Source organism: Dendropsophus ebraccatus, chromosome 4 (genome assembly GCF_027789765.1).
Source record: "Dendropsophus ebraccatus isolate aDenEbr1 chromosome 4, aDenEbr1.pat, whole genome shotgun sequence".
Lineage (NCBI taxonomy): Eukaryota > Metazoa > Chordata > Amphibia > Anura > Hylidae > Dendropsophus > Dendropsophus ebraccatus.
This window is the reverse complement of record NC_091457.1, coordinates 19,786,592-19,799,559: the sequence shown is the minus strand read 5'-3', so window position 1 is coordinate 19,799,559 and position 12,968 is coordinate 19,786,592. Positions and strand designations below refer to the sequence as shown.

At 47.2% G+C, this 12,968-nt stretch overlaps 23 non-coding genes across 23 annotated transcripts; 12 read left to right on the top strand and 11 right to left on the bottom strand.

The window, feature by feature from the left end:
- The first annotated feature begins 5,219 nt into the window (after positions 1-5,219).
- Positions 5,220-5,293, top strand: TRNAN-GUU (transfer RNA asparagine (anticodon GUU)). The gene has a single exon. It is a non-coding gene; the product is annotated as a tRNA-Asn (tRNA).
- A 245-nt stretch (positions 5,294-5,538) lies between these two features.
- TRNAY-GUA (transfer RNA tyrosine (anticodon GUA)) lies at positions 5,539-5,625 on the bottom strand. Its single transcript is given in 2 exon segments — positions 5,539-5,574; positions 5,589-5,625. It is a non-coding gene; the product is annotated as a tRNA-Tyr (tRNA).
- A 385-nt stretch (positions 5,626-6,010) lies between these two features.
- TRNAV-AAC (transfer RNA valine (anticodon AAC)) lies at positions 6,011-6,083 on the top strand. The gene has a single exon. It is a non-coding gene; the product is annotated as a tRNA-Val (tRNA).
- A 121-nt stretch (positions 6,084-6,204) lies between these two features.
- Positions 6,205-6,277, top strand: TRNAV-CAC (transfer RNA valine (anticodon CAC)). The gene has a single exon. It is a non-coding gene; the product is annotated as a tRNA-Val (tRNA).
- A 55-nt stretch (positions 6,278-6,332) lies between these two features.
- Positions 6,333-6,406, top strand: TRNAN-GUU (transfer RNA asparagine (anticodon GUU)). The gene has a single exon. It is a non-coding gene; the product is annotated as a tRNA-Asn (tRNA).
- A 245-nt stretch (positions 6,407-6,651) lies between these two features.
- Positions 6,652-6,738, bottom strand: TRNAY-AUA (transfer RNA tyrosine (anticodon AUA)). Its single transcript is given in 2 exon segments — positions 6,652-6,687; positions 6,702-6,738. It is a non-coding gene; the product is annotated as a tRNA-Tyr (tRNA).
- A 384-nt stretch (positions 6,739-7,122) lies between these two features.
- Positions 7,123-7,195, top strand: TRNAV-AAC (transfer RNA valine (anticodon AAC)). Its single transcript has one exon. It is a non-coding gene; the product is annotated as a tRNA-Val (tRNA).
- Positions 7,196-7,453: 258 nt separating this feature from the next.
- Positions 7,454-7,527, bottom strand: TRNAN-GUU (transfer RNA asparagine (anticodon GUU)). The gene has a single exon. It is a non-coding gene; the product is annotated as a tRNA-Asn (tRNA).
- A 608-nt stretch (positions 7,528-8,135) lies between these two features.
- TRNAV-CAC (transfer RNA valine (anticodon CAC)) lies at positions 8,136-8,208 on the bottom strand. The gene has a single exon. It is a non-coding gene; the product is annotated as a tRNA-Val (tRNA).
- Positions 8,209-8,329: 121 nt separating this feature from the next.
- TRNAV-AAC (transfer RNA valine (anticodon AAC)) lies at positions 8,330-8,402 on the bottom strand. Its single transcript has one exon. It is a non-coding gene; the product is annotated as a tRNA-Val (tRNA).
- Positions 8,403-8,642: 240 nt separating this feature from the next.
- On the top strand, positions 8,643-8,715 carry TRNAA-AGC (transfer RNA alanine (anticodon AGC)). The gene has a single exon. It is a non-coding gene; the product is annotated as a tRNA-Ala (tRNA).
- An 82-nt stretch (positions 8,716-8,797) lies between these two features.
- Positions 8,798-8,884, top strand: TRNAY-GUA (transfer RNA tyrosine (anticodon GUA)). The gene is given in 2 exon segments: positions 8,798-8,834; positions 8,849-8,884. It is a non-coding gene; the product is annotated as a tRNA-Tyr (tRNA).
- A 245-nt stretch (positions 8,885-9,129) lies between these two features.
- TRNAN-GUU (transfer RNA asparagine (anticodon GUU)) lies at positions 9,130-9,203 on the bottom strand. Its single transcript has one exon. It is a non-coding gene; the product is annotated as a tRNA-Asn (tRNA).
- Positions 9,204-10,004: 801 nt separating this feature from the next.
- Positions 10,005-10,077, bottom strand: TRNAV-AAC (transfer RNA valine (anticodon AAC)). The gene has a single exon. It is a non-coding gene; the product is annotated as a tRNA-Val (tRNA).
- Positions 10,078-10,308: 231 nt separating this feature from the next.
- TRNAA-AGC (transfer RNA alanine (anticodon AGC)) lies at positions 10,309-10,381 on the top strand. Its single transcript has one exon. It is a non-coding gene; the product is annotated as a tRNA-Ala (tRNA).
- Positions 10,382-10,463: 82 nt separating this feature from the next.
- TRNAY-GUA (transfer RNA tyrosine (anticodon GUA)) lies at positions 10,464-10,550 on the top strand. The gene is given in 2 exon segments: positions 10,464-10,500; positions 10,515-10,550. It is a non-coding gene; the product is annotated as a tRNA-Tyr (tRNA).
- Positions 10,551-10,795: 245 nt separating this feature from the next.
- On the bottom strand, positions 10,796-10,869 carry TRNAN-GUU (transfer RNA asparagine (anticodon GUU)). Its single transcript has one exon. It is a non-coding gene; the product is annotated as a tRNA-Asn (tRNA).
- A 190-nt stretch (positions 10,870-11,059) lies between these two features.
- Positions 11,060-11,131, top strand: TRNAM-CAU (transfer RNA methionine (anticodon CAU)). Its single transcript has one exon. It is a non-coding gene; the product is annotated as a tRNA-Met (tRNA).
- A 345-nt stretch (positions 11,132-11,476) lies between these two features.
- TRNAV-CAC (transfer RNA valine (anticodon CAC)) lies at positions 11,477-11,549 on the bottom strand. The gene has a single exon. It is a non-coding gene; the product is annotated as a tRNA-Val (tRNA).
- A 121-nt stretch (positions 11,550-11,670) lies between these two features.
- On the bottom strand, positions 11,671-11,743 carry TRNAV-AAC (transfer RNA valine (anticodon AAC)). The gene has a single exon. It is a non-coding gene; the product is annotated as a tRNA-Val (tRNA).
- A 241-nt stretch (positions 11,744-11,984) lies between these two features.
- TRNAA-AGC (transfer RNA alanine (anticodon AGC)) lies at positions 11,985-12,057 on the top strand. The gene has a single exon. It is a non-coding gene; the product is annotated as a tRNA-Ala (tRNA).
- Positions 12,058-12,138: 81 nt separating this feature from the next.
- On the top strand, positions 12,139-12,225 carry TRNAY-GUA (transfer RNA tyrosine (anticodon GUA)). Its single transcript is given in 2 exon segments — positions 12,139-12,175; positions 12,190-12,225. It is a non-coding gene; the product is annotated as a tRNA-Tyr (tRNA).
- Positions 12,226-12,472: 247 nt separating this feature from the next.
- Positions 12,473-12,546, bottom strand: TRNAN-GUU (transfer RNA asparagine (anticodon GUU)). Its single transcript has one exon. It is a non-coding gene; the product is annotated as a tRNA-Asn (tRNA).
- Positions 12,547-12,968: the final 422 nt, after the last annotated feature.

Below are 12,968 nucleotides of genomic sequence, written 5' to 3'. Positions count from 1 at the left end.
AACTCTGCATGTTACTAATATAATGTAATCACTAATTGTACTGACTTCAGCATGGTTTTGAATAATTCACTGCTGACAGAAAATGAAAAACAGAAGAACTACACTGTATGTATTGTCTACAGCTACCTGGCTGTAGGGGCAAGAATCAAAAGAGGACTTGTGGGTCAGGGACGTCGTTAGCTCGGACTACGCTCTGGCGTTTAAGAGACTGCCAGAGGACAGATTCCTCTTCAATTCTGCAAGCAGCCCCATTCTACCCTCTCTGGTGCAAAAATGTGTTTAGTAAGAAAAAGTCCTTCTCAACCAAAGATTTCAAGGAGTGTACTCCAGGGTGTCTAAACCAAATGGGAAATGCCATCTGGTAATAGATCTCACGTATTTAAACAAGCCCCAGAAACAATTCAAAGTATAAAAACATTAAATCGGTGGTCGCCAGTCTGCAACCAGAAGAGTTCACAGCGTTAAAAGATCTTACGGATGTGTACCTGCACGTTCCCATGCGTCCATCCCACAAAAAGTTTCTGAGAGTCACCATCAGAAAGAATTGAAAGAGCTAAGAGCAGTGAGGTTGTCCTTGATCTATTTCCATGTCTATCTCCGTGCTTATTCAGCAAATACAAAGCTCCAGAGGTTCTGTTCTCTGTCAAAGCACCATCACCCGTTCTCTAGATGGCCTGTCAAAATCCTGGTGGAGCATATTTGTGTATATCAAGACAATGAGAAATCTTCTAATCCTCCCTTTTTTGGGCCGGTGTGGTTCTCTCTAGTCTCAAATCTATCGAAAGGATGATTTTGGAAGATTCCTCTGCAATCTGCTAAAGAGAAATATGTCCACTGGATCTCAAGAAGCTTCATCTTCATCTCTGTGCCTAGAAGGTTTCCTTTCTATTCTCGATCGGGTTATTCACTTGCAAAGAAAGTCGTGCTAGCCTCCGTTGAGTTTCTGTAGTGTAGTTGTCATCACAATCACCTGACGCTTTGTGTTTCTGCCCAATTTCAAACAGGACTTTTCGCGTGTGAGGCGAACGTAATAACCACTACACTACAGAAACAAGACAGGCACCGCTATGGCGAGCCAGCCGCCAGTATTCAAACTGACTGGAGGAAAATAGGTTTGTCCCTGGATCAAAAGGGTACCCAAACCAATGTTTCTGCCCGGTTTCGAACCAGGGACCTTTTGCGTGTGAAGTAACAGGATAACCACTACACTACAGAAACTTTGCATAGGTTAGTGTGACTTTCCTTGCGAGTGAACAACACAAGTTTGAAAAAAGGAAGGAAAGTACTTTAAACTGGGGACCACACCAGGCTGCCCCAAGTCCTGTCAGCTTCCCAATAGTTACTTGTGGCGATTGGGATGCGCCAAAAAAAAAAAAAAAAAAGGAGGATAGGATATTCAAGTCACAGCGTGGTGGGATGATGGCCAAAGAGAAGCAACATGAGCGGGTGATTAGCTTTAATGGTAGAGCGCTCGCTTAGCCTGCGAGAAGTAGCCGGATTGATGACTGCATCCTTCATAACCTTTTGACTTTTTCAAATGCCTTTTCTGCTTTTGCTCATGGCACTCTTTGCCAAGCCTAGGAGGTAGGCGAGCGAAGGCTGTCCAAGCCTTCGATAGCTCAGCTGGTAGAGCGGAGGACTGTCGCACCTCCTCTTCTACCTTAAAACACCCTTTTAACCCTGTTCTGTTCGGTCAAAAATGACCGAATTTGATATTTTTTAAAATATTCATTATGCGGTTCTAAAACTTGTGGTTCATTGACTTTTCCTCATTTGAGGGGTTCTTACTAATAGCAGTTTTTATTTATTTATTTTTTGTTTACTTTTTGTTCCACTTCTTTTTTTTTTTTACACTTGTACTGTTTGGTCATAAATGACTGATAGCCTTTAATAATAATCCCCAGCCATTTTTTGAAAAAAAATAAAGCAGTTATAATCTCATTTTGGTCTATATAGTTCATCTACTACTATTAATCAGTTTATCTAGGTCCTTTTGGTCCATGCAGAGTTACGCATACATACATTTTATATAATGCTGGTGAAATTGTGACTGTAGATGAACAACTGGTGTCATTCAGAGGTAGGTGCCCATTCAGACAGTAAATTCCAAGTAAGCCTGCAAAGAATGGCATCAAAATATTGACTCTGTATGACAGCAAAAGTTCATACACTGTAAACGCTCAGGTATACATAGGAAAAAACCCTGGAGAAAAGAGAAAAAAATCAAGGTATGTGAGTAGTTTTGGATTTGACACATGGGCTCTAAGGACGAAATATTACATGTAACAATTTTTTCACACCAACTGGGGCAGATGTTGCTAAGAAGAAAAATGACCTTGCTGGGTACTGTTAGAAAAAAATAAGCCAGAACTGCTGCAAGGTATCCTTAGTAAGAGAGATGTTTATAGAGCTACGTTTTATTTTACAACAGTAGTTTTTTTTATAACATTCTTGATGTGTCGGCATACAATGCATTTGTGTTATGGCGTGAAATAGACCCAAATAGTTTTTGCAAATGTGCAATATGCATGAATAATGCAGTAAGGTCATGTAACATTTTTGACACAAAAAATAAAAATTAAGTTTGTTTATGAACAACCATGTTCACGCACATTATAATAATGCTAAAGAAATTCAAACAAAACACTTAAATTAGTTTAACCCCTTAGCGACCCATGACGTATCTGATAAGTCATGGTGCCGCGGGGGGTGTTCAGAGCGGGGTCCCGCCGGGACCCCGGTCTGAACGGCACTGATCCCGGCTGACATGTGCAGCCGGGCAGTGCCTCTATTAGCCGGCGCGGGTCCCGTTGCCGCGCCGGCTAATTAAGCCTCTAAGTGCAGCTGTAAAACCTGACAGCTGCACTTAGAGGCTTCAGACCTCACGTCCCTGGTGTCTAGTGGGACGGATCCCCCCCCCCCCCCCCCCCCCCCCCCCCCCCCGCTGCGATCCGTTCTTCTGCCCGTGTCGGGCCTCAGCGTCGGAATGACGCTGATCCCGGCTTGGCAATAGATTGCTATGGCCTGCAGCAGGCCATAGCAATCTATCACCGATCTCATCGATCTTTGCTGTGTATATACACAGCATTGATCTCTATGAGAGATCATTGCTGTTTATATACAAGTCCCCCAGGGTGACTTCAAGTAACAGTAAAAAAAAAAAAAAGTAAAAATGTTTTTTTATTAATAAAAAATCCCCTCCCCTATTAAAAGTCCAAATCACCCCCCTTTTCCCATTTTATAAAATAAACAAATAAACAAACATGTTTGCTATCGCCGCGTGCGTAATAGCCCAAACTATTAATTAATCACATTACTGATCTCGCACGGTAAACGGCGTCAGCGCAAAAAGACCCCAAAGTGCAAAATTGTGCATTTTTGGTCGCATCAAATCCAGAAAAAATGTAATAAAAAGTGATCAAAAAGTCGTATATGCGCAATCAAGTTACCGATAGAAAGAACACATCATGGCGCAAAAAATGACACCTCAAACAGCCCCATAGACCAAAGGATAAAAGCGTTATAAACCTGGGAATAGAGCGATTTTAAGGAACATATATTTGTTAACAATGGTTTGAATTTTTTACAAGCCATCAGATAATATAAATGTTATACATGTTATATATCGTTGTAATCGTAACAACTTGAGGAACATGCATAACCAGTGAGTTTTACCATAGGGCGAACGGCGTAAATGCAAAACTCCCCGAAATCAAAACAAATTCCTTTTTTGTTTCAATTTGACAGCGCCAATGATTTTTTTTCCGGTTTTGCTGCATATGATATTGGAAAAATAATGCCTGTCATTGCAAAGTACAATTGGTTTAGCGCTATGGACTTTTTAAACATAAAGTGGAAAAAGCAAAAGTGCAAAAACGAAAATTGGCTTTGACCTTAATGGGGTTAAAAGCCAGACTTTAAAAGGCCTCAGTCGTTCGCTGGCCTTCGCCGAGTTTCTGTAGTGTAGTGGTCATAACGTTCGCCTAAGAGTCCTATTACATAGAGTGATTTTTAACGACTAGCGATAAACGATCACAAACTAGATTGTTTACCATTAACCTGAAATCGTTCACCATATTACACAGGACGATGGTCATTAGATACGATCGTTATTGTGATTGTTACTATGATCGTTTATTCCTTCTGATCTCAGCAAAACAATGGGCAATGTGCTATTACACTGAACGATTAGTGAAAAAAAGCTTAACTTGAACGAACGTGGAATTAAAGCAAACGATTAACGATAATTTTAGGTTTAGATCTAAATCAACAATCAACTACATACAAACGATTTTTTGATCATTGCCTTCAATTACACAGAATAATTATCGTTTAAATTTAAACTATATAACGTTTTTTCGCATGATATTCATCCCGCGTAATAGGGCCCTTACACGCAAAAGGTCCCTGATTCGAAAACGTGCAGAAACATTGATTTGGGTATCCTTTTGATCCAGGGACAAACCTGTTTACTTTAACGCCCCTGTTTTCCTCCGCTCAGTTTGAATACTGGCGGCTGGCTCGCCATAGCGGTGCCTGTCTCAACAGGTAGGTTTCTGTAGTGTAGCGGTTATCACATTCGCCTCACATGTGAAAGGTCTCTGGTTTGAAACACAGTGCTTCTGCAGCCTTTTGGCTACCCCATTACGTAGCCAAAAGCACCAACACGTGAAATATTCCCGCTTCGAAACCGGGCAGAAGCGTGCTTCTGGAAGAAATTTTTGGCTACCCCACTACTGCAACACAAAACCTTCTTTGCGCAAGCAGGTGATATTTGCTTGCAACAAGGCTTTTTAGACACAGCCACATACTTGTCCAGTTTGTCTTGTTGGAGATATTGAAGACAGGTGTTTGGCAACGAGCAAGAGGCGGCTGATGAATCGGCCCCCACTCTCCTAGATTTTAAGCAGAAATTTCTGGGGAATTGTACTTGCGGGGTTTGTAAAAGTGAGCTCTTAGTAGAGGATGGTTTCAATCCATCGACCTCTGGGTTATGGGTCCAGCACGCTTCTGCTGCGCCACTCTGCTGCTGCTCAGGAGGTTAGGAAGGTGGGGAAGAGAAGCAGAAATAGGCGGCCTCTGGGTACCATGCGCCAGCAAGTATAGCCATTTGTTAAAGGCCAGGGCCCCCCCTTGAGGCTGTTTTCCTTTTTCGATATTATTGAGTCAAAGGTCATGTGACCTGGCTGGGGCTTCGAGCGATGGCGCGCAGCAACGGTGTCTCTGTGGCGCAATCGGTTAGCGGGTTCGGCTGTTAACCGAAAGGTTGGTGGTTTGAGTCCACCCTGGGACGATGGCCTAATTTTCTTTAGCTTTCAGGGCACAGCGAAAGGCCCTTCTTTGGCAGGCCTGAGCTGCACTCCCAACTGAGAGCTTGGATGTGGTGCCTGTTTTAAATTCCTGAGACTGGGAGCACAGCTCTCTTAAAAGGGTGTTTTAAGGTAGTAGAGGAAGAGCGCAGCCAGAATGTGTGTTTCAGCTGCTCGAAAGATCCAACACGAAAGGATGCACCCGCCTCCCTCCCCCCAAAGAAAGAGGTTCTTCGAGCCGGAATCGAACCAGCGACCTAAGGATGGCTAATATTTTTACTACAGACCCCCGCTCTACCAGCTGAGCTATCAAAGGCTTGGCTGGCCTTTGCTCGCCTACCTCCTAGGCTTGTCAAAGAGTGGCATGAGAAAAGGCATTTGAAAAAGTCAAAAGGTTATGGAAGATGCGGGCATCGATCCAGCTACCTTTCGCATGCTAAGCAAGCGCGCTACCATTTGAGCTAATCCCCCTCTCACGTCCCTTCACTTTGGCCATCATCCCACCACGCTGTGACTTAAATAACCAGTTTTTTTTTTTTTTTTTTTTTAAGTGTGCATCCCAATCGCCACAAGTAAGAAACTATTGGGAAGCTGACAGGACTTGGGGCAGCCTGGGATGGTCCCCAGTTTAAAGTACTTTCCTTCCATTTTTCAAACTTGTGTTGTTCACTCGCGAGGAAAGCTACATTGGACTCCGCCGAGTTTCTGTAGTGTAGTGGTCATCACATTCGCCTAACACGCGAAAGGTCCCCGGTTCGAAACCGGGCAGAAACATTGATTTGGGTACCCTTTTTATCCAGGGACAAACCTTTTTACTTCGACGCCCCAGTTTTCCTCTGCTCAGTTTGAATACTGGCGGCTGGCTCGCCATAGTGGTGCCTGTCTCAACAGGCAGGTTTCTGTAGTGTAGCGGTTATTACGTTCGCCTCACACGCGAAAGGTCCCCGGTTCGAAACTGGGCAGAAACACAGTTCTTTTGCAGCCTTTTGGCTACCCCACTACGTAGCCAAAAGCAGCAACGGTGTCTCTGTGGCGCAATCGGTTAGCGTGTTCGGCTGTTAACTGAAAGGTTGGTGGTTCGAGTCCACCCAGGGACGATGGCCTAATTTTCTTTGGCTTTCAGGGCACAGCGAAAGGCCCTTCTTTGGCAGGCCTGAGCTGCACTCCCAACTGAGAGCTTTTATGTGGTGCTTGTTTTAAATTCCTGAGACTGGGAGCACAGCTCTCTTAAAAGGGTGTTTTAAGGTATTAGAGGAAGAGCAATGCCAGAATGTGTGTTTTAGCTGCTCGAAAGGTCCAACACGAAAGGATGCACCCGCCTCCCTCCCCCCAAAGAAAAAGGTCCTTCGAGCCAGAATCGAACCAGCAACCTAAGGATTGCTAATGTTTTTACTATAGTCCTCCGCTCTACCAGCTGAGCTATCGAAGGCTTAGCCAGCCTTTGCTTGCCTACCTCCTAGGCCTGTCAAAGAGTGGCATGAGAAAAGGCATTTGAAAAAGTCAAAAGGTTATGGAGGATGCAGGCATCGATCCCGCTACCTCTCGCATGCTAAGCGAGCGCTCTACCATTTGAGCTAATCCCCCTCTCACGTCCCTTCGCTTTGGCCATCTTCCCACCATGCTGTGACTTAAATAACCTGTTTTTTTTTTTTTTTTTTTTAAGTGTGCATCCCAATCGCCACAAGTAAGAAACTATTGGGAAGCTGACAGGACTTGGGGCAGCCTGGGATGGTCCCCAGTTTAAAGTACTTTCCTTCCTTTTTTCAAACTTGTGTTGTTCGCTCGCGAGGAAAGCTGCGTTGGCCTCCGCCGAGTTTCTGTAGTGTAGTGGTCATCACGTTTGCCTAACACGCGAAAGGTCCCCGGTTAGAAACCGGGCAGAAACATTGGTTTGGGTACCCTTTTGATCCAGGGACAAACCTTTTTACTTCGACGCCCCAGTTTTCCTCCGCTCAGTTTGAATACTGGCGGCTGGCTCGCCATAGCGGCGCCTGTCTCAACAGGCAGGTTTCTGTAGTGTAGTGGTTATCACGTTCTCATGCCATTCTTTGACAAGCCTAGGAGGTAGGCAAGCAAAGGCTGGCCAAGCCTTCGATAGCTCAGCGGAGCGGAGGACTGTAGTAAGCCAAAGAAAATTAGGCCATCGTCCCTGGGTGGACTCGAACCACCAACCTTTCGGTTAACAGCCGAACGCGCTAACCGATTGCGCCACAGAGACACCGTTGCTGCACGCAATTGCTCGAAGCCCGAGCCGGGTCACATGACCTTTGACTCAATAATATCGAAAAAGGAAAACAGCCTCAAGGGGGGGCCCTGGCCTTTAACAAATGGCTATACTTGCTGGCGCATGGTAGCCAGAGGCCGCCTATTTCTGCTTCTCTTCCCCGCCTTCCTAACCTCCTGAGCAGCAGCAGAGTGGCGCAGCGGAAGCGTGCTGGGCCCATAACCCAGAGGTCGAAGGATCGAAACCATCCTCTGCTAAGAGCTCACTTTTACAAACCCCGCAAGTACAATTCCCCAGAAGTTTCGGCTTAAAATCTAGGAGAGTGGGGGCCGATTCATCAGCCGCCTCTTGCTCGTTGCCAAACACCTGTCTTCAATATCTCCAACAAGACAAACTGGACAAGTATGTGGCTGTGTCTAAAAAGCCTTGTTGCAAGCAAATATCACCTGCTTGCGCAAAGAAGGTTTTGTGTTGCAGTAGTGGGGTAGCCAAAAATTTCTTCCAGAAGCACCATGCTTCTGCCCGGTTTCGAAGCCGGAATATTTCACGTGTTGGTGCTTTTGGCTACGTAGTGGGGTAGCCAAAAGGCTGCAAAAGAACTGTGTTTCTGCCCGGTTTCGAACCGGGGACCTTTCGCGTGTGAGGCAAATGTGATAACCGCTACACTACAGAAACCTGCCTGTTGAGACAGGCACCGCTATGGCGAGCCAGCCGCCAGTATTCAAACTGAGCGGAGGAAAACTGGGGCTTCGAAGTAAAAAGGTTTGTCCCTGGATCAAAAGGGTACCCAAACCAATGTTTCTGCCCGGTTTCGAACCGGGGACCTTTCGCGTGTTAGGCAAACGTGATGACCACTACACTACAGAAACTCGGCGGAGGCCAACGCAGCTTTCCTCGCGAGCGAACAACACAAGTTCAAAAAAAGGAAGGAAAGTACTTTAAACTGGGGACCATCCCAGGCTGCCCCAAGTCCTGTCAGCTTCCCAATAGTTTCTTACTTGTGGCGATTGGGATGCACACTTAAAAAAACAAACAAAAAAAAAAAAAAAAAAACTGGTTATTTAAGTCACAGCGTGGTGGGATGATGGCCAAAGTGAAGGGACGTGAGAGGGGGATTAGCTCAAATGGTAGAGCGCTCGCTTAGCATGCGAGAGGTAGCGGGATCGATGCCCGCATCCTCCATAACCTTTTGACTTTTTCAAATGCCTTTTCTCATGCCACTCTTTGGCAAGCCTAGGAGGTAGGCAAGCAAAGGCTGGCCAAGCCTTCGATAGCTCAGCTGGTAGAGCGGAGGACTGTAGTAAAAACATTAGCAATCCTTAGGTCGCTGGATCGATTCCAGCTCGAAGGACCTTTTTCTTTGGGTGGAGGGAGGCGGGTGCATCCTTTCGTGTTGGACCTTTCGAGTAGCTGAAACACACATTCTGGCTGCGCTCTTCCTCTACTACCTTAAAACACCCCTTTAAGAGAGCTGTGCTCCCAGTCTGAGGAATTTAAAACAGGCACCACATCCAAGCTCTCAGTTGGGAGTGCAGCTCAGGCCTGCCAAAGAAGGGCCTTTCGCTGTGCCCTGAAAGCCAAAGAAAATTAGGCCATCGTCCCTGGGTGGACTCGAACCACCAACCTTTCGGTTAACAGCCGAACGCGCTAACCGATTGCGCCACAGAGACACCGTTGCTGCACGCAATTGCTCGAAGCCCCAGCCAGGTCACATGACCTTTGACTCAATAATATCGAAAAAGGAAAACAGCCTCAAGGGGGGGCCCTGGCCTTTAACAAATGGATATACTTGCTGGCGCATGGTAGCCAGAGGCCGCCTATTTCGGCTTCTCCTCCCCGCCTTCCTAACCTCCTGAGCAGCAGCAGAGTGGCGCAGCGGAAGTGTGCTGGGCCCATAACCTATTGGTCGATGGATCGAAACCATCCTCTGCTAAGAGCTCACTTTTACAAACCCCGCAAGTACAATTCCCCAGAAGTTTCGGCTTAAAATCTAGGAGAGTGGGGGCCGATTCATCAGCCGCCTCTTGCTCGTTGCCAAACACCTGTCTTCAATATCTCCAACAAGACAAACTGGACAAGTATGTGGCTGTGTCTAAAAAGCCTTGTTGCAAGCAAATATCACCTGCTTGCGCAAAGAAGGTTTTGTGTTGCAGTAGTGGGGTAGCCAAAAATTTCTTCCAGAAGCACCATGGTTCTGGCCGGTCTCGAAGCCGGAATATTTCACGTGTTGGTGCTTTTGGCTACGTAGTGGGGTAGCCAAAAGGCTGCAAAAGAACTGTGTTTCTGCCCGGTTTCGAACCGGGGACCTTTCGCTTGTGGGCGAACGTGATAACCGCTACACTACAGAAACCTGCCTGTTGAGACAGGCACCGCTATGGCGAGCCAGCCGCCAGTATTCAAACTGAGCGGAGGAAAACTGGGGCTTCGAAGTAAAAAGGTTTGTCCCTGGATCAACAGGGTACCCAAACCAATGTTTCTGCCCGGTTTCGAACCGGGGACCTTTCGCGTGTTAGGCGAACGTGATGACCACTACACTACAGAAACTTGGCGGAGGCCAATGCAGCTTTCCTCGCGAGCGAACAACACAAGTTTGAAAAAAGGAAGGAAAGTACTTTAAACTGGGGACCATCCCAGGCTGCCCCAAGTCCTGTCAGCTTCCCAATAGTTTCTTACTTGTGGCGATTGGGATGCACACTTAAAAAAACAAAACAAAAAAAAACTGGTTATTTAAGTCACAGTGTGGTGGGATGATGGCCAAAGTGACGGGATGTGAGAGGGGGATTAGCTCAAATGGTAGAGCGCTCGCTTAGCATGCGAGAGGTAGCGGGATCGATGCCCGCATCCTCCATAACCTTTTGACTTTTTCAAATGCCTTTTCTCATGCCACTCTTTGACAAGCCTAGGAGGTAGGCGAGTAAAGACCGGCCAAGCCTTCAATAGCTCAGCTGGTAGAGCGGAGGACTGTAGTAAAAACATTAGCAATCCTTAGGTCGCTGGTTCGATTCCGGCTCGAAGGACCTTTTTCTTTGGGTGGAGGGAGGCGGGTGCATCCTTTCGTGTTGGACCTTTCGAGCAGCTGAAACACACATTCTGGCTGCGCTCTTCCTCTACTACCTTAAAACACCCTTTTAAGAGAGCTGTGCTCCCAGTCTGAGGAATTTAAAACAGACACCACATCCAAGCTCTCAGTTGGGAGTGCAGCTCAGGCCTGCCAAAGGAGGGCCTTTCGCTGTGCCCTGAAAGCCAAAGAAAATTAGGCCATCGTCCCTGGGTGGACTCGAACCACCAACCTTACGGTTAACAGCCGAACGCGCTAACCAATTGCGCCACAGAGACACCGTTGCTGCACGCAATTGCTCGAAGCCCCAGCCAGGTCACATGACCTTTGACTCAATAATATCGAAAAAGGAAACAGCCTCAAGGGGGGGCCCTGGCCTTTAACAAATGGCTATACTTGCTGGCGCATGGTAGCCAGAGGCCACCTATTTCGGCTTCTCTTCCCCGCCTTCCTAACCTCCTGAGCAGCAGCAGAGTGGCGCAGCGGAAGCGTGCTGGGCCCATAACCCAGAGGTCGATGGATCGAAACCATCCTCTGCTAAGAGCTCACTTTTACAAACCCCGCAAGTACAATTCCCCAGAAGTTTCTGCTTAAAATCTAGGAGAGTGGGGGCCGATTCATCAGCCGCCTCTTGCTCGTTGCCAAACACCTGTCTTCAATATCTCCAACAAGACAAACTGGACAAGTATGTGGCTGTGTCTAAAAAGCCTTGTTGCAAGCAAATATCACCTGCTTGCGCAAAGAAGGTTTTGTGTTGCACTAGTGGGGTAGCCAAAAATTTCTTCCAGAAGCACCATGCTTCTGCCCGGTTTCGAAGCCGGAATATTTCACGTGTTGGTGCTTTTGGCTACGTAGTGGGGTAGCCAAAAGGCTGCAAAAGAACTGTGTTTCTGCCCGGTTTCGAACCGGGGACCTTTCGCGTGTGAGGCGAACGTGATAACCGCTACACTACAGAAACCTGCCTGTTGAGACAGGCACCGCTATGGCGAGCCAGCCGCCAGTATTCAAACCGAGCGGAGGAAAACTGGGGCTTCGAAGTAAAAAGGTTTGTCCCTGGATCAAAAGGGTACCCAAACCAATGTTTCTGCCCGGTTTCGAACCGGGGACCTTTCGCGTGTTAGGCGAACGTGATGACCACTACACTACAGAAACTCGGCGGAGGCCAACGCAGCTTTCCTCGCGAGCGAACAACACAAGTTTGAAAAAAGGAAGGAAAGTACTTTAAACTGGGGACCATGCCAGGCTGCCCCAAGTCCTGTCAGCTTCCCAATAGTTTCTTACTTGTGGCGATTGGGATGCACACTTAAAAAAACAAAACAAAAAAAAACAAAAAAAAACTGGTTATTTAAGTCACAGCGTGGTGGGATGATGGCCAAAGTGAACGGACGTGAGAGGGGGATTAGCTCAAATGGTAGAGCGCTCGCTTAGCATGCGAGAGGTAGCGGGATCGATGCCCGCATCCTCCATAACCTTTTGACTTTTTCAAATGCCTTTCTCATGCCACTCTTTGACAAGCCTAGGAGGTAGGCGAGCAAAGGCCGGCCAAGCCTTCGATAGCTCAGCTGGTAGAGCGGAGGACTGTAGTAAAAACATTAGCAATCCTTAGGTCGCTGGTTCGATTCCGGCTCGAAGGACCTTTTTTCTTTGGGGGGAGGGAGGCGGGTGCATCCTTTCGTGTTGGACCTTTCGAGCAGCTGAAACACACATTCTGGCTGCGCTCTTCCTCTACTACCTTAAAACACCCTTTTAAGAGAGCTGTGCTCCCAGTCTGAGGAATTTAAAACAGACACCACATCCAAGCTCTCAGTTGGGAGTGCAGCTTCAGGCCTGCCAAAGGAGGGCCTTTCGCTGTGCCCTGAAAGCCAAAGAAAATTAGGCCATCGTCCCTGGGTGGACTCGAACCACCAACCTTTCGGTTAACAGCCGAACGCGCTAACCGATTGCGCCACAGAGACACCGTTGCTGCACGCAATTGCTCGAAGCCCCAGCCAGGTCACATGACCTTTGACTCAATAATATCGAAAAAGGAAAACAGCCTCAAGGGGGGGCCCTGGCCTTTAACAAATGGCTATACTTGCTGGCGCATGGTAGCCAGAGGCCACCTATTTCGGCTTCTCTTCCCCGCCTTCCTAACCTCCTGAGCAGCAGCAGAGTGGCGCAGCGGAAGCGTGCTGGGCCCATAACCAGAGGTCGATGGATCGAAACCATCCTCTGCTAAGAGCTCACTTTTACAAACCCCGCAAGTACAATTCCCCAGAAGTTTCTGCTTAAAATCTAGGAGAGTGGGGGCCGATTCATCAGCCGCCTCTTGCTCATTGCCAAACACCTGTCTTCAATATCTCCAACAAGACAAACTGGACAAGTATGTGGCTGTGTC